Source organism: Macrobrachium rosenbergii, chromosome 53 (genome assembly GCF_040412425.1).
Source record: "Macrobrachium rosenbergii isolate ZJJX-2024 chromosome 53, ASM4041242v1, whole genome shotgun sequence".
In the NCBI taxonomy this organism is placed as follows: domain Eukaryota; kingdom Metazoa; phylum Arthropoda; class Malacostraca; order Decapoda; family Palaemonidae; genus Macrobrachium; species Macrobrachium rosenbergii.
Window position 1 is genome coordinate 49,146,583 of NC_089793.1, and position 19,307 is coordinate 49,165,889.

The window sequence follows — 19,307 nt, forward strand, 5'->3', positions numbered from 1 at the left end:
CTCAATTGGACTGTAGGGAGTATCATTTTAAATTGATTTACTCCCTCGATCGTGACAAGTTTTCGTCTATTGACGATAGCTCCATAGGGAACTCTGTCCCTTTGTATGAGGAAGATTTGCGCGCCCGAGTACTCGAATGCTGTGACTCGGCGTGCGGGGTGGTTGCCTCTGGGAGGGGCCACATATATGGGGCCTTCGGCGGGAGGGCCCAATGACTTGGAATTTGTGACGGCCAAGGCGACGGCCAGAATATTTGACTTATTATTGTTAGGGCATTTCACCCATGTGGGAGAATGGCCATAAACCTTGCACTTCGTGCAGAAGGTTTGGCTAAAATCTTTCCGCACTGCCCCTCTGGAGGGCGCAGGCGAGCTATTGGGTGGTTTTCTGGGAGAGAGAGGCGCTGTTTTCTTGTTTCGGCACTGTTCAGTTGAGTGCCCCATCTTTTTGCAATAATGGCAAGTTAGGGGCTTGCCTGAACTTCCATTCTTGTGGGAATTTGATCCTCCAAGGAGAGGCAGGGGATTTATCTTCCACCCCATGGATCCTTCCTGAGGGTGGTGAGTCTCCCACCTGTCTGCTATCCGGCAACACTCGGTGAGTGTTGCTGGGGCTTTTTCCACTACATGAGTGGTGAGGGCAGGAGGGGCGTAGCGCAGGAAATGTTCAAGTTTAAATTTTTTGAGTACCTCGTTGGCGCTCGTGGTTCCTTCGGACTTGAGCCATTTTGCTAACGCCCGCTCAGAATGGTACGCCCAATCGGACCAAGTCTGGCCTGCTTCTCTTGGCTGCTCTCTCCAACGTCTCCTCCACCGCTCAGGGGTAATCTCATATGCCTTTATAACCACTTGCCGTACGGCTTCCCAGTTTCCCCTATCCTCTGCCGAAAGGGCGTGGTAGGCAACGAGTGCCTTCCCTACCAGGAATTTAGTGAGAACAAGGGAGAGTTCCGTGGGGGAGAGGTTGCAGCACTCCAGGACTCATTCGGCCGTTTCAAGCCACACTTCAGCTTCTGACTCTGTCCATTTTGGCATGAACGAGTGAGCTTGGCTGAGGGTACTCATTCCCGCCGCGGGAGGGGGGTTGACGTTCTGTCGTTCTGACATCTGGAGCTCATGGGCGCACTGTCGCTCTTGATCTTCCCATTCTCTCTCTCTCTCTCTCTCCTGCCGTTCTTCCTCTCTTTCTTTCCGTTCTTTCTCTCGTTCTTGACGTTCTAACTCTTCTCGTCTCTCTTGGGCAGTTCTTTCTCTCTCTCTCTCTTCACTTTCTTTCTCCCTCGCTGCCTCTTGGGCAATTCTTTCTCTCTCTCTCTCTCTCTTCACGTTCTTTTTCCCTCTCTGCCTCTTGGGCAATTCTTTCTCTCTCTCTCTCCCTCCGCCCATTCTTTCTCTCTCTCCGCCTTGGCATAGTCCACTCGCTCTTGAACCCAGTCTCTCAGAGCTTGCCCTGATAGTCCCATGTCCTTTCCAGCGGACACGTAGAATTTGAAGTCCTCGTTTTGTTGGGCTATGGTATTAGCCATCTTGAAATAATGGTTATATGGACTGGACTCTCTAGCGAATCAAATATGTGTGAGAAGACTCAGGTTGTCTGAAAAGACTCAATTGCAGGAATCTGAAACACTCAATTGTTCAGACTGCTGGAGAATGCATCTGTCTGAATAAGACAGTTGATCAATAAGTCTGAGGAGACTTTGTTAAAGTTTAATATGTCTGGGTAAGACGTTGTTGTTCGTGGCGAACGAATTTTAATATGCATCTCAGAAGACGTAACTGGATTTTATGTCACGCTTGGACTTGACCAGCTGTGGCGTGAAATTAAGGCGTTGTTCTAACGAACTAGAATGATCAGATCAGTCCCGTAAGGACTTAATTGTGTGTGAAATACACTAATATAATGCCTCAAAAGGAGTTGATTCTGGGTTTCCCGTAGGAATTAGAAATTTTCTTGCCTTGGGCTACGTAGATTTTTCGTGGTGTCTCTTAGGACTTGGAACTTGGTTTCCCCGCAGGAATTAGAAATTCTCACCTCATGTGACGTAGAATTTTTAGTGGTCTCTTAAGACTTGGAATTTGGTTGGGAAATTCTCGCCTCATGCGATGTAGAATTTTTCATGGAGTCTCTTAGGACTTGGAAATTGGTTTTCCCGCAGGAATTAGAAATTCTCGCCTTATGCGACGTAGAATTTTTTAGGAGTCTCTTAGGACTAGAAATTACTAACGGGATAAAACGCCCCAAAAAAAATTTTGCTAAGAGAAAAAGAGGGTACACACGTGGGCAGGGGGTGGGTGGGGGGGTGAAGGTCATCTGACAATCACTGGAGTTTTTTTAGATTCTGTGTGAATGCACCCATCTATTTATAGACCGTCTGGGACGAGAGGATAACAGTAAAAATTACCTCATAATTTTCCCTAGACGCGGAGTTCAGATTTCGCTTTCTTAGCACTTAATTCGAGTTTTTAGCTAACCTGAGAGAGAGCAATGCGAGCTGATTTCGTCTTGTCCCACGTGGGAATTTACTTGCGCCTAAATAATTCGCTAATCCGAAATGCAAAGTTATATTTAACACAGAGGAATTTCTTTCGCACTATTCCTCGAAACCAAAAAAATATGGCAAAGATTTTAACACAGAGGAATTCCGCACTATTCCTCGAAGCAAAGAATGTGGTTACCACTGGTTATTTCCTAACTACCTATCCTGAAAGGCATGCATTAATGAATCTAATACAGCGGTTCTCTTCTCTCAGTGAATACATGCGTCCCTATTCCTAATTCCTAGGAACAGTCACGATTGTAAAAAAAATTTTGCTAAGATAAACACATTACTTACATGGAACTATCTTGGTCTGTGCTCTTGGTAACAAGATCGGAATTTGTCTCGCACCCAGCTTAGCTTTGCTAATAGCTGATCTGGCAAGTTGAAAATGCAATGAAGCAACAATAAAGGGGAAAATGCAACTGCTAATCGAGATCTAAGGCCAGGTCGCCATTTTTACGTATTTCCCTGGGTTTATGGTATTTTACAGGCCAGCAACGGAAACTTTATTTAATTGGCCTTGGAGTTCTGACTTGCGTAAAGGGAAATCGTAAAAAAATAAGAAAAAGGGGAGAATTTAGGAGCTGAAGGCTCTACTTCATAAGGAAATGTTACGTAAACACTTGGGATAAATTAAAGAATTATATTTACAAAAGAAAGCATTTGAAGGGAAAATGGATAAGTAAATTGGTAAAGGGCTTGCAACGCCTGAAGAGCCTTCTACTGGAGTCTTGACTAAAGGCAAGGCACAGTCCAAGATGAGTCCACTGTGAATGGGTCCCTCTGCAAGAGAGATTTACACATTACACGCCAGTAAAGGAACAATATAACACTGAATATGACTCGAGTTTGCACTGAGGGTGCCAAAGACTCGAGGAATGAATGACCACTTTACACTTGAACACAGGACATTGGAAATGGCACTGGATAAACTGGCACAAGGACAGAAGTGAAATGCTGGTACTCCAAGCTTTCTAAAGGGCAAACGGTTGTGACTGAAAAGTCTCTACTCGCACTTTACCTTAGGGGAAGCGGGTCTCTGGCGAAGAAGGACGAGGGACGATCACACGTATCGCGGTGCCCTCGAGGATGACTGGAGACTGGAGTCTGGAATCGGACAGGGAGAATGAATGGTCTCTCAGCAAACTGCATCACCCCTCCTGCATGAATGGCTTTTCCCTACAACTCCTCACAAGACTAACTGCTGCTACTGCTGTCTCTTCCTTTTAAGTGCTCCAGCCGTGTCGTGCCCGTGATGCGTCATTCATCAGGTGGCCAGTGATTCCATTGCCTCTTCCCCGGTCCTGCGAAGGTAAGACAATTCAGCAGCTTAAACTGCCTTTAGAAAGGCTGTTTTAAGCAGCTTAGTTGGGCTAAGCTGCCTAAGGGAGTGGCATTAAGTCTCCTTTCTTTGCCCTTTTTTATCCGTGTCATCTCAATATCTGTTCCAGGTAAAAGAAGGACAGATTGAAATGTTGATAACCGTGCTCTGATTTCTAAGTCAAATACAATTGGCCATGCGGTTCTCAATAAACAAAGGGTAAATTAGGTGGAGGGGGGGGAGGCCTGTTGTGCAGCAACTTCTTGTAAATTATAATATATATATATATATATATATATATATATATATATATATATATATATATATATATATATATATATATATATATGTGTATAAATTTTATAATTATGCAGCAAACGAGCTGAGAGCTGAGCTGACCATTATCATCGAGAAGCCACATGGGTCTAAGAAAACTAAAGGATCTGGGGTTTATATGATCACATGCTTCTGAGTGGATACATTTGTTTTATATCTTCAAATTGTAATGCATGAAGAAGAGCCGGTGTGTATCTCCTCAGGTATGGTTAGCGTTGTGTGTATTATAATGGCATTCACTTTCTATACTGATTGAGAAAAGACTCCAACTTCTACTTCACTTTCATCATAATTTATCAGGTTATGAAGTAAAAGCCCTACGTCCTACCCCTTCCTTTGTATCCCCTGAACTCCACATCTATCTCTTTGGCTGGGCTTGACTACCCCTTTTGTGATTTCTTCACTTTTTTGCCTGTGATGCCATTAAAGGCGAAACAGCTGTCACGACAAAAAACAAGAAATGGAAGAAGGAAGTCTGCATATTTTTCACCAGAAAAAACTAGGTCACTATGAAGATACCTGCAAGAAACTTATAGAGGCAACTAAAGCAATTGCTTTTAACTAATATATATATATGGGATATATATATATATATATATATATATATATATATATATATATATATATATATATATATTATTAAGAGTAGCAAGAATTCGCTAGAAAATTGCTCCCTTTTCTTTTTCTTCTTGCCTGCCGATCGATCGATATACATATCTGTCTATCGACTTCGCACGGTCAGAATACAGGGGATTACAACCGATTGTAGGCCACTCCCTTTAAGTAGGTCCTTTCTTCGAGGCAAAAGTGAATCTGTCTGGCTGTCCTTTACAGGCAAACCCCCCCCTGAGGGCATCAGCTGAACATGACTCAACTCCCTATGTGCTGGACGTTCCCCCTGCCCCAGAGGAGAGGGGATAAAAGCGGCAAACAAACCAAGGCTCACTCTCAGATGTGCGTTAGACGACTGGGTGTAGAGACGACACCCCAAACCACCGCCATGCTCTGGCCCAACAATGCCCTTAGCTCCTAACCACGTGGCCTTTCAAAGTATACTTTTCCTTCGTGCACTCCAACCACCAACCACGTGTTCCCTTTGATGCTGGCCTGACCGATGACCCACTCCATTTGCCTGGCGTTTCGTGAAGTTCCCACGTCTTGCCCTTTACGTTGAAGCCCCTGCATCCTGCCACATGGATGATCGCACTCACACTCAGAGATCACAAGTCATCCATGGACTGCCTTCTGCACTGGAACCAAGTCTGCCTTACGGTAAAGTGCTCTATAAAGACGTCCATTCAGTCATGCTTTTCCTCGTAACATTTACTTAATTTGAGTGCCAGTAATCACTGAATCTCTTGTCAAATGTCCGTGCTCCTCGAGTATCGGCAGTGCTAAGCCATTATTAATTCATCGAAGCCCCTTGGCACCCTCAGTGCAGCTTCGAATTCATTATTCTTTTGTCTGTTTTCATTACTGGCATATAATCTGCATATCTCTCATTTCAGAGGGATCCTCTATCGTGGAATCTTCTTGGACTGTGTCTGGAATCCCCCCAGTTTCATTCATCCCATAGGAATCCCCTTCAGGATCAGTAATTTACTTGCATTCCTCTTTCCCATACTAATGTTGTTTATGTAAATATACTCCTGTAATTTTACCCACTTGTTTACGTAATATTTTCCTTCAGTAGTAAGAGCCTTACGCTCATGTAAATTCCCCCCTTTTTTTTTGTTTTGTTTCCCTAGACCCACGAAGTCGGAATCACAAGGCTAAATTATCTGTAACTGTTGCTACCTGTCTCACAGAAAATATTTCAAACTAGATTGCCAGGAAAAACATAAAAATGGCGACCTTTTGCCTGAGATTCTCGTTTTAGCGGTTGCATCCCCCCCCCATTTGTTTTCTGCTTTTGTTTGGGTTTGCATCTGCCAAATCAGCAATTAGCAAAGCTACGCTGGGTACAAGACAATTACGAACCTTTTGTGTAAAACCAGCACACAGATCCGGAAATTCCACGTAAGTAAATTGTGTTTATTTTAGCATAGGAATTTTAAAGACATGACTGAGCCTAGGGAAAAATACTAGGGACGCATGCCAAGAAAAAAAAAAAGAGAGAGGAGAACCGCCGAAATTTAGATTTTGAAAGCCTTGCACGCAGCTTGCATGACCTTTATGATAGGATATTTAGGTATTAACAATTTCGAGGGATAGTGCAATATTTCCTCCTTCAAAATTACACAGATTCGTGATCGCAAAAGCTAGTTAGGCGGGTAGTCACATTATCCCACCTGGGATGAAGCCAGCCAGAAGCGCTGATTTTCTTTTCTCTCTCTCTCTCGCTCTGGTATAGCGAAGGTAAAGTTCCAGATAGACAAATAGATTTGAGTGGTAGGCAAGCGTGGAATTGATTTAGGTTCCCAAAAATTTTGTTCTTTTCCCACACAATTCGCATTCGGGGAAAATTACCGTCTGTGCATATATAAATTCCCCATTTCTTCGTCGCTAGGGTGGAAGTCATTCCACCCTACCTGGTGTCTAAAAATAGCGCACCGCTACTAGGGCTCGCCGTTAATTCATTGCTAGGATTTGTTTATTTACTTTTCTCTTGCTTACTTCAGGCTCATTCCAGCAAAATTTTTTTCTCTCTCTTTTTTTTGTTTTTGTTTTTGTTTTGTTTTGCGCGTGTGTTTGGGGCTATTTTTTTTTTGTGTGTGTCGTCTACTCATTAAACTAGGGGCCTTTATCATTTCAATATTCTTTGCTTACAAAAGGAAACCTCTCCCGTAAACCCACTTCGTCGGTAATTTGGAGAGACCATTTCATTTCCAATTCAGTCCCCAGTAAGCCCGCTTCGTCGGCAATTTGGTGAGACCATTTCATTTCCAATTCAGTCCCCAGTAAGCCCGCTTCGTCGGTAATTTGGTGAGACCATTTCATTTCCAATTCAGTCCCCAGTAAGCCCGCTTCGTCGGTAATTTGGAGAGACCATTTCATTTCCAATTCAGTCCCCAGTAAGCCCGCTTCGTCGGCAATTTGGTGAGACCATTTCATTTCCAATTCAGTCCCCAGTAAGCCCGCTTCGTCGGTAATTTGGTGAGACCATTTCATTTCCAATTCAGTCCCCAGTAAGCCCGCTTCGTCGGTAATTTGAGAGACCATTTCATTTCCAATTCAGTCCCCAGTAAGCCCGCTTCGTCGGCAATTTGGTGAGACCATTTCATTTCCAATTCAGTCCCCAGTAAGCCCGCTTCGTCGGCAATTTGGTGAGACCATTTCATTTCCAATCCAGTCCCCAGTAAGCCCGCTTCGTCGGCAATTTGGTGAGACCATTTCATTTCCAATTCAGTCCCCAGTAAGCCCGCTTCGTCGGCAATTTGGTGAGACCATTTCATTTCCAATTCAGTCCCCAGAAGCCCGCTTCGTCGGTAATTTGGTGAGACCATTTCATTTCCAATTCAGTCCCCAGTAAGCCCGCTTCGTCGGTAATTTGGAGACCCATTTCATTTCAATTCAGTCCCCAGTAAGCCCGCTTCGTCGGCAATTTGGTGAGACCATTTCATTTCCAATTCAGTCCCCAGTAAGCCCGCTTCGTCGGCAATTTGGTGAGACCATTTCATTTCCAATTCAGTCCCCAGTAAGCCCGCTTCGTCGGTAATTTGGAGAGCCCATTTCATTTCAATTCAGTCCCCAGTAAGCCCGCTTCGTCGGCAATTTGGTGAGACCATTTCATTTCAATTCAGTCCCCAGTAAGCCCGCTTCGTCGGTAATTTGGTGAGACCATTTCATTTCCAATTCAGTCCCCCAGTAAGCCCGCTTCGTCGGTAATTTGGTGAGACCATTTCATTTCCAATTCAGTCCCCAGTAAGCCCGCTTCGTCGGCAATTTGGTGAGACCATTTCATTTCCAATTCAGTCCCCAGTAAGCCCGCTTCGTCGGTAATTTGGTGAGACCATTTCATTTCCAATTCAGTCCCCAGTAAGCCCGCTTCGTCGGTAATTTGGTGAGACCATTTCATTTCCAATTCAGTCCCCAGTAAGCCCGCTTCGTCGGTAATTTGGTGAGACCATTTCATTTCAATTCAGTCCCCAGTAAGCCCGCTTCGTCGGTAATTTGGTGAGACCATTTCATTTCAATTCAGTCCCCAGTAAGCCCACTTCGTCGGTAATTTGGAGAGACCATTTCATTTCCAATTCAGTCCCCAGTAAGCCCGCTTCGTCGGTAATTTGGTGAGACCATTTCATTTCCAATTCAGTCCCCAGTAAGCCCGCTTCGTCGGCAATTTGGTGAGACCATTTCATTTCCAATTCAGTCCCCAGTAAGCCCGCTTCGTCGGTAATTTGAAGAGACCATTTCATTTCCAATTCAGTCCCCAGTAAGCCCGCTTCGTCGGTGATTTGGTGAGACCATTTCATTTCCAATTCAGTCCCCAATAAGCCCGCTTCGTCGGTAATTTGGTAAGACCATTTCATTTCCAATTCAGTCCCCAGTAAGCCCGCTTCGTCGGTAATTTGGTGAGACCATTTCATTTCCAATTCAGTCCCCAATAAGCCCGCTTCGTCGGTAAACTGGGAGACCAATCATTCGTTAACCGTCGTCCCCAAATCAAACCCGTTTTGTCGGTACCTTGGGAGACCAAAGAATTCCAGTTCCTAAGAGTTCGAAAACCCTTCATACTGTAAAGTCACCGCCAGTCTCTGTTAGAAATTTGCGTGCATTCATTATACCCGGACAACTCCTTCCTACGGCCTGGGAAAATTTTGTGTATCACTTGAGTCGACCCCACCTGGAAAATGTCACCAAAATCTCAGCAGAGCGAGGACTTTAAGTTCTTCATATACTCCGGGAAGGAACTCGGCCTTTCCGGGAAAGATCTAAAAGACTGGGTACAGGAGAGGATGGATGCGATAAAGGCAGAACGGGAGGCAGCAAGATTAGTAAAAGAGGCAGAACGGGAGGCAGCAAGATTAGAAAGAGAGGCAGAATGGGAGGCAGGGAGATTGGAAAGAGGCGGAACGGGAGGCAGCGAGATTAGAGAGGGAGGCCCTAGAGAGAAGAGAGGAGGCAGTGAGAAAAGAAAAGGAGGCAGAAAGAATCCCCCCTACCCGCTCCCGCCTCGGGGATGAGCGCCCTCAGCCAGGCCCACTCGTTTATGCCCAAGTGGACCGAAGCTGAACCGGAAGTATGGCTCGACAGAGCCGAAAAGGTCCTGGAATGTTGCATTCTCTCCCCCACCGAACTCTCTCTAGTATTAACTAAATTCCTCGGTGGGAAGGCACGGATTGCCTACAACGCCTTACCTGCGGCCGACCAAGAGGACTGGGACGTTGTGCGCCAAACCATCACAAAGGCGTATGAGATAACGCCTGAATGCTGGAGGAGGCGCTGGAGAGGGTAAGTAAAGGAAGTCGGCCAAACTTGGGCAGATTGGGCCTACCAGTCGGAGCGAGCCCATGCGAAGAGGTTTGAATCCGTGGGAGCCAAGACCCTTGCAGACTCCAAAGAGCAAGTGAAGATAGAGCACTTCTTGCTCTACTCACCTCCCGCCCTCGCCATGCACATAGGGGAGAAGGAGCCTACGAAATTGGTGGAATGCTGTCGCATCGCCGACTCCTGGGATACTCATCACACCCAGGAGAGCTCCCTGCAGCGCAGAATTAATCCCCCCACCTGCCTTTCAGGTGCCCCTCCGCCGAAGAATGGGCAGTCACAGAAACCCATTGTATGCGGGTTCTGTCAAAAGATCGGGCATTCCAAAGAGCAATGCCGAAATAAATCCATAGAGCCTCTTTCTCCCGGAAAACCAATTAATAAGTCGCCTGCACCCTCAGCAGGGGCTGTGCGAAGAGATTTCAGCCAAACCTTTTGCACGGCGTGCAACGTTTATGGCCACTCTCCCTCATGGGCAAAATGCCCTAGAAATAATAAGTCCGGTAATCCTGCCGTCGCCCTGGCAGTTACGAATCCTGATTCCTTAGGCTCTCCAGCCGAGGGTCCTATATATGTGGCACCTCCTCGAGGTAGATACCCAGCACGCCAGGTCAAGGCATTTGACGACTCTGGCGTGCAAATTTCCCTCATAAGGAAAGACAAAGTTCCCTATGGAGCTATAATTAATCGACACAAACTCGTCACAATTGAGGGTATCAACGCATTCAAAATGATACTCCCTACTGTCCAAGTGAGAGTCACAAGACCTCATATATCTAAAATTTGCAATCTTGCAGTAGCAAGCTATCTTCCCAGAGGTTATGACATCCTCCTGGGACAGGACTTCCAGTCCCCATTTAAGTTGCCACAATCCCTGCCAGTGCCAGGGCCCCAATCAGATCTCCCTCCAGGAGATTCCAAAATCGATCACAAATCTCTGCCAGTGCCACTTGCATGCACTGAGCCATGCCAAGCTCCGTCCGTAACAGACGATGAGCAAATTCCAAAGTAAATAATAGTGCCTGCCCCTGCCTTAGTGCCAGTGCCAGAGCACGCCCACGATCTCCATTCAAGAGATCCCAATAAGGACCCACCTCACTTCTCCCGGCTTGGCTCCGCTACCAGTGCCGGTAAGGGAGACGGATCCTGCCGACCACAGCGGAAGCTCACCTAAAGGTGCGGCCTCGCAACCCGTGCCTGAGCCGGTCATCCCTACCTGGGAGCCCCTCACGCCCCTCCCCAACCACTTCCTCTCTGTCTCAGTCCTCCGCAGACACAGCAGTGAGTAATGATTCTGCCGTGGTTCAAATGGCCGATGAACTCAAGGAACTGCGACAGATCGGGATAGAGCTTGCAAAGAAGGTCCCTGCGTCAGCCACCAAGGAAGCCGACACAGGTGGCACTCCAATACCCTCCCCGGGCTCGGTTCCACCGCTTCCCCGGCCAAGACAAACCATCAAAGTCAGAAGGGTCCATGGGGAAAATACCACGAACGTTAATTATTCCAGTTAGCTTCAAGAGAGCTCCCATGCTCTTCTGGCACCCGTGCCAACCTGGCCCAGTGCCATCATTTTATCCTATGAAGACTTTGGCACCTCTATCCAGAAGAGGGTGTCAGGGCCCTTCAGTATTCGTTTCTCTCTCTCTCTCTCTCTCTCTCTCTCTCTCTCTCTCTCTTATAAAGATGTCCTTTATTCTTCCCCAAACCTTTCCCTTCCTTACTTTTGATTATCAATCACATTTATTTTATGCCTTACCCAGGTCTTCATTTTACCTGGGTCACTTCTGCTCCTGCAGAGTGCCATGACAGATATGCCGACACTAAGCCCTACAACTCCCCATTCATGCCTACCGCAGCATGATGCATTTAAAATGCTATATGCCATCGCCATTAGTTATTATTACATAAGTGCCAATTTGGCACAGTGACATTATTGCAGATTCTGGCAAAATGATCCTACCAGAGGGGTCACGCCGTCTGGTTATCCTTGCGGCAGTCGTGGGCCAAGAATAATCCTAGCTGTTTACTATAGGCTAAGGAATGTAACGTGAGTATATTTGATCAACATCTACTGTAGTTACAAAAATTTATGTTTAATTTGTGTTTGCCATTTATTCTTTCGTTATTCATTTATACCTCCTGCACTTAGATGAGTGCCACAAGGCACTTATAAAATCAGTGCCACCTTTGTAATACAAGGGGCGTGGCCCGCTATCCAGAAGGTGGAGGCACGTCCCCTTGCCTTCTTGTAATTTCAGGAACTTCATTCCCCCCACCCCTTTTTTTTCCTTTGCTTCCTTATCTTAAAAGTCTAACATAAAGTACCCATAGTAGAGTAAAAATGGTGAACCCTTAAAATGATTAAATAAAACTTAAGCTGAAATAATTTTACTTCCCTTTGATTACCCACTTTTCAGGCACTTTTTATTTTATAAGAGTGTCATGAGATTCGGTGCCAAGTCTGGCACGGGTCTACCAACTGACGTAAATTACGATGTCAATTGAACTCAAGTATATTTCGTCATTTCAATGCTGTTTGAAAGGCAAACTAACCGCATGCATTTAGGGGATATCTAGAATTAAGTAACCATGTATTCTAATTCTTGAACATTAACCTTTCTTTTCATTTGTTTGCCACAAGCCTCATATACCGTGGTCTTATAATCCTAATTAATTCACATTGTTCGTGTCACTTTATAAAGTTATCAATGTGTAACCAAATCCAAAGTAATTACTCTTTGCAAGTGTTGAAAATTTCCTTATGTCCTGTTAAAGTAATTTGTTCCAGTATGGTATCAACAGTAGTGCCACAGAGTTTTATAGATACTTTAGTAGTAAAGTCCATTGCAAGGCAGAATGTAGAGTAAAGTAAAGAATTTTCCGTGCATTCTTGCGTATTTCGATGTTCACACCCGAATGAAGGTGTGTACATCATCTTGTGTGGGGAGCTATTAAGAGTAGCAAGAATTCGCTAGAAAATTGCTCCCTTTTCTTTTGCTTCTTACCTGCCGAACGATCGATACACATATCTGTCTATCGACTTCGCACGGTCAGAATACAGGGGATTGCAACCGATTGTAGGCCACTCCCTTTAAGTAGGTCCTTTCTTCGATGCAAAAGTGAATCTGTCTGGCTGTCCTTTACAGGCAAACCCCCCTGCTGAGGGCATCAGCTGAACATGACTCAACTCCTATGTGCTGGACGTGTCCCCTGCCCCAGAGGAGAGGGGATAAAAGCGACAAACAGACCAAGGCTCGCTCTCAGATGTGCGGACGACGACTGGGTGTAAAGACAACACCCCAAACCACCGCCATGCCCTGGCCCAACGATGCCCTTAGCTCCTAACCACGTGGCCTTTCAAAGTATACTTTTCCTTCGAGCACTCCAACCACCAACCACGTGTTCCCTTTGATGCTGGCCTGACCAATGACCCACTCCATTTGCTTGGCGTTTTGTGAAGTTCCCATATCGTGCCCTTTACGTTGAAGCCCCTGCATCCTACCACGTGGAAGATCGCACTCGCACTCGGAAATCGCAAGTCATCCACGGACCGCCTTCTGCGCTGGAACCAAACCTGCCTTATGGTAAAGTGCTCTGTAAAGACGTCCATTCAGTCACGCTTTTCCTCGTAACATTTACTTAATTTGAGTGCCAGTAATCACCGAATCTCTTGTCAAATGTCCGTGCTCCTCGAGTGTCGGCAGTGCTAAGCCATTATTAATTCATCGAAGCCCCTTTGGACCCCTCAGTGCAGCTTCAATTCATTATTCTTTTGTCTGTTTTCATTACTGGCATATAATTTGCATATCTCTCATTTCAGAGGGACCCTCTATCGTGGAATCTTCTTGGACTGTGTCTGGAATCCCCCCAGTTTCATTCATCCCATAGGAATCCCCTTCAGGATCAATAATTTACTTGCATTCCTCTTTCCCACACTAATGTTGTTTATGTGAATATACTCCTGTAAGTTTACCCACGTGTTAACGTAATATTTTCCTTCAGTAGTAAGAGCCTTATGCTCATATGAATTCCCCCTTTTTTTTCCTCTTATTTTGTGTTTCCCTGGACCCACGAAGTCGGAATCACAAGGCTAAATTATCTGTAACTGTTGCTACCTGTATCACAGAAAATATTTCAAACTAGATTGCCAGGAAAAACATAAAAATATATATAAATATACATATATATATATATATATATATATATATATATATATATGATATATATATATATGTATATATATATATAATATATATATATATATATATATATATATATATATATATATATATATATATATATATATATATAATATACTCTCATATATATATATACATATATATATACATACATACATACATACATACATACATACATACATACATACACACACACACACACACACACACACATATATATATATATATATATATATATATATATATATATATATATATATATATATATATATATATATATATATATATATATATATATATATATATACATACATAAATATATATACATACATAAATATATATATATATATATATATATATATATATATATATATATATATATATATACATATATAAATATATATATATATATATATATATATATATATATATATATATATATACAGAACCTCAACGTATTAAAGCACAATGGTTTATTCAGCCTACAAGAAAGTTATAAAAACAATACACATTAAACAAAGTTCTTAGAAATCTTAGATCTAGATACAGACCAATTGTGAATCAATTCCTCTTGGAGCAATAAATTTTATCACAACATTTTGTAAAATCCGGCCCTACCTTTTAAAGTTATCTAGGTAGTAGATTAACTTATATTCTAGACAAAAAATATGACAATGACAGGAGGTAAAAGTCATAATCAAAAGAAGAATACGCAGTAGTTCGGTTTTCCTTTTCTTAACACTTTGAAATTCTCTGTAAAAAAAGTGTGTTGAGTCGTTAAATGAAAGTAAAGCCTGAGAGCATGAGTAGGTGGCCAACCAAAACCACGTATTTCTATTGATTCGCGTTCGCTAGATTTGTTATTTGTTATTATTCGTGATAACAAGATATTGCTTTATCCATTTTGCCCACAGGATTTCATTACTGATCATATTTTGCGATACAAGACGTTTTCAGATAGAAAAAAATAAATAAGTCACCTTGGTAAACCAAAACGAACTTGGTACGAAACCCACCACTTAAAAGACACAAAAGTCACTAACGCGTTTTCGGATTGTGCTCAATTTCCTCAAGAGAAATATGTACCGGTTACAGCAAGAGGAAGCTGGTTACACCAACAGACGACAGCTGTGTCTCTAGCCACACTTGTTGATGGGGTCCCCTCTATGATCTATAAAACCTGAATTGAAAAAATGAATGCTTCACTGAGCTCAGAACTCAAACATACTCACAATAGCTGATGACGCTAGATTTCAAAGAAAACTTGAAATCGCTATTTTACATTAACCGAATTCACGGAAACATTTTGCAATAATTTTTTTTATATATATATTCCTTGGGTAAACTGTAAATCTTGAGCCTTCCGTCAAATAACGTCCTTGACTTAAATGGTGCCACCGTTAAATAAGCTGTCATCATTAGAGAGAGAGAGCATTAAGTCGTCTCTAAATTTAAACTTTTTTTTTTTTAGACACCATAACTTCAGCTGAAATGTCAATAAAATCAAAAGCAACGTGTACCCGTTTTATAATTATTATTATTATTATTATTATTATTATTATTATTATTATTATTATTATTATTATTATTATTATTATTATTAAGGACAGTTCACGCTCGTTTAGACTGACCATTGCCCAGCCCTGTGGTCCAGTTAATAACACCCCTAATGTAAGGACTTGCCCTGTCGACTATTTCTTATATTGCCGTCACTTTTAAAACATGGGCCATTATTCATAGTTATCAAATCAAATATCAACCATAACTAGCATACTAGGCAGCTAGAATTAAACGCAGAAAAAGATTATGATACAAGCGAGTATACACCATTTAGTAAAAAATATATTCAGTAATACGGAGATGGGGGTTGGGGACGACGGAAGAGAGAGAGAGAGAGAGAGAGAGAGAGAGAGAGAGAGAGAGAGAGAGAGACCTTGTCTTCTTATCGCACACCTGCGAAACCGACTACAATGGCCCAATATACAACGTGACTAATATACTTTCAAGAGGAAACTCGCCCATGCTGCTACTTTTCTCGATAGATCTGGAAATCGAATGGACGCGGATTCTTTAGTTATGAAGAGAGAAAGAGAGAGAGAGAGAGAGAGAGAGAGAGAGAGAGAGAGAGAGAGAGAGCGCGCAAATATCACCGCATTAGTAGGGGCAAAATCTTGGTTGGGGGGGAGTCAGTAAACGCAGTAGTCTTTCGAAGATCAAGGATAATGTGAGGGACTGAAGTCCTTATTGGCTAGCCAAAGATGAAATGAAGTAGGCCTCGTCCTTAAAAAATTAAGGGAAATTAAACCAATTTCTGTAAATACGCAAATGTGAGCACGAAAGTCAAATTCAAAAAGGGAAGAAGATTAAGAATTGTACTATTTCGAAATTTACATAGACTATGTCCAAAGAAATGCGGCTGACAGCGCCGAAAATTCCAAAGACCTCGGATGCTATATGTATATATATATATATATATATATATATATATATATATATATATATATATATATATATATATATATATATATATATATATATATATATATATATATATATATATATATATATATATATATATATATATATATATATATATATATTGTAATGAACTGCAGTCAGTTCAGCAGGTTCTTTAAAACAAAAATATCAGGACTGGAATGACTGGCAGAAATTGAGACAGACAACGGGGAAAGGGGAACAACGAAACGAGAAGAATAACCTTAATAATAGTTTATTAACATTAAGATATGTACATATTTACAAATGAGTCAAGTCTGGTAAAAAATTAATAAATGAACATACAACATCAGACAATCAAAGAGTCAGTCAAATAAAGATGTAGCAAAATTAGTTACTTTAAAATAAAACAACCACACAAGCAAAACGTAACAAATACCATATAAAAGTGAACAGCACTTCAGCTACATCAAGAGAACAAACATTCCAGACAGCATAATGATTACAATTAGCATCAATTAACATAATGCTATAACCAAAAATCCAACTAACTGGAAAAATCATTAAAGCAGCACAAATAAACCAAATTATCTTAAATACCAATTACACTGATAATACATAAACATCTGTAATGACAATTAACAAGCCTCCTACAGATAATACATAAACATCTACCCAGAGATGTCAAGACCACTAAACAAGGGTCACAGAGGATGACCGTCAAAGGTCGTCGAGGATGACCACCAAACAACTGCCGTGAAGTCGTCAAAACCGCCCCATGACAGCAAACAGGAACATCTCCATGAAACACAGACGTTCGCGCAGAGTCGATGCGACAACCAAATTGCTGTCCCAGAGGAATACCTTCTATCCACATCCTCGAAACTGTAGGGGCCAACAGGTAACAACTACCTGTCCATGCTGCTATGCTGTCTGGACCCTGACTCGATGATTACCCAGACTTGACTGTCGCTACCAAAGCGAACACAACAGACATAAACTCTGTATACAGGAAAATAATCACCACTGGGAAAAGGAATGCACCCACAACAAGGAAACAATTGTTCCATAAACGAAACAGGCACTAAGGACAATATATATATATATATATATATATATATATATATATATATATATATATATATATATATATATATATATATATATATATATATATATATATATATAAATATATATATATATATATATATATATATATATATATATATATATATATATATATATATATATATATATATATATATATATATATATATACATATAAATATATATATATATATATATATATATATATATTTATATTTTTTTTTTTAAGTTTTCTGTATAACCAAAGCCAAAAGACATCGAATTTGTTTTTTTACAGAAAAGAAATCTAAAAATATGGATGAGGTATCATTCCCTAAATTACATGATGATTGCATGCAATATCAAAATGCATTATTAATTAATCACATTATTTTTAAAAAGACTGAAGTGTGAGTAGTTGCCGTAAAGAACCTGTTGGCAAAGAGACTGATTCGAGCTGCTGTGATGGGTTGTGAAACTTGATTAATCTTCTCGTTGAAGGAAACAAATTATTTCTCACTCTAAGAAATGTATGTATTGTAGAGGTTGATTATTTTTTTATTTCTACTCATTCCATGAACGAATACTGTTATGTAAAAGACTACATGTGTTAATTGTTTTTACTCCTCATGGAAAATTTTTTGAAGGTAAGAAACTCAAAGATCGAAAGAAACTGACATCAGGTGAAGCATAAAAGTAAAGAGGTTTGCAAAAGAAACGAGCAGGATAAAGTTACTGCTACTTTATTGGTGACCCAGGCGGTTTATATAGCGGCAGACTGGCATCACGCCGCGGAATACAATGAGAACAAGGGTGACCTGAGGTCGATAACAATTAACAATAAATACAGTGAACGAATACACTTTGAGTTATACAAATGGACAGAAATTGAGTTGAATACAATCTGATACCTGAGAAAAAGGAATACATGATATACAAATTGGAGACAGGTAAATAATCATATACATAGTTTAAATGATTGGATCTACGTGACCCGCCAATCCCCGTGCAGCGAATCGTAGAGGCAAAAAAAAGGGGTTGTCACCATAGAAAACCCGCTCAGCGGGGACTTTAGGAGTCGATGTCGAGGAGGCGCTTTCGACCAACGTCAACTGCCAGCCCGAAGTGGGCAAGGAAATCCGCACCCAGGAGCAGGGTCCTTATGTCTGCGACGACGAAGTCCCAGGCATACCTCCGGCCAAGGATGGAGATCGACAGGAGCCTGATGTCGTACGAGAGGATGGGGGACCCGTTGGCGGCCGCCAGGAAGGCAGCCAGGTCCGGTGAACGCTTGCGGTCCTCTCTGGACAGCGGGAAGATTGATCTAACGGCCCCTGTGTCGACCAACATCACCCTGCCAGAGACGGTGTCACAGACGTGGAAGCCTAATGGCTCTAGGCCCCTGGGTTCTTCTGCTGCCATGGAGGCCTGTCCTACTGGTCGCCGCCTCTCCCGTTTTTTGGATGGGTGAATGAACATGGTGGTTGGCAGTTCCGGGCGTCTTGCCGTACCGCCTGTGGCAGTAGCAAGGGCCCGGTGGATTCCACCTGTTGTGAGACAGTGGACGCCTCATGGTGACGGCGCTTATCTCCTCCTCAGCGCCCTCCTCCTGTTGGATGGCACTGATGGGGTGTGCGGGCGCTGGTGCCCGCTTCGTAGCCTTTACGGAATCAGTTAGCTGCTGCCCCCTCGAGGGGCATGGCGTAGGGCTTGGGGATCTGAGTGCGGACCTCCGGGAGGAGCTGACGGAGGAGCAGCTCCTGCAACAGGTTTATTTCGGATTGCTTTACGCTGCCATCGGTGTCGGGGAGGATGAGGTCATGTATCATGCCCCATGACTCCATGACGCTCTGATCCTGCCGCGGGCTGACGGCGAGGTCAAGGGCGCGGGCAGCCCGCTCGGCGACCGGTAGGGAGCAGGTCTCGAAGAGGGACTTC

General features: G+C 42.6%; 1 protein-coding gene across 1 annotated transcript in view; it reads right to left on the reverse strand.

Annotated features, from left to right (window-relative positions):
* The window catches only part of LOC136834441 (alpha-(1,3)-fucosyltransferase C-like), a 137,837-nt gene extending 122,985 nt beyond the window's left edge, over positions 1 to 14,852 (reverse strand). Inside the window, exon 1 of the mRNA XM_067097038.1 lies at positions 14,807 to 14,852. The gene's annotated coding sequence lies outside the window, so the exon portion shown is untranslated. The remainder of the gene's footprint in view (positions 1 to 14,806) is intronic.
* Positions 14,853 to 19,307: the final 4,455 nt, after the last annotated feature.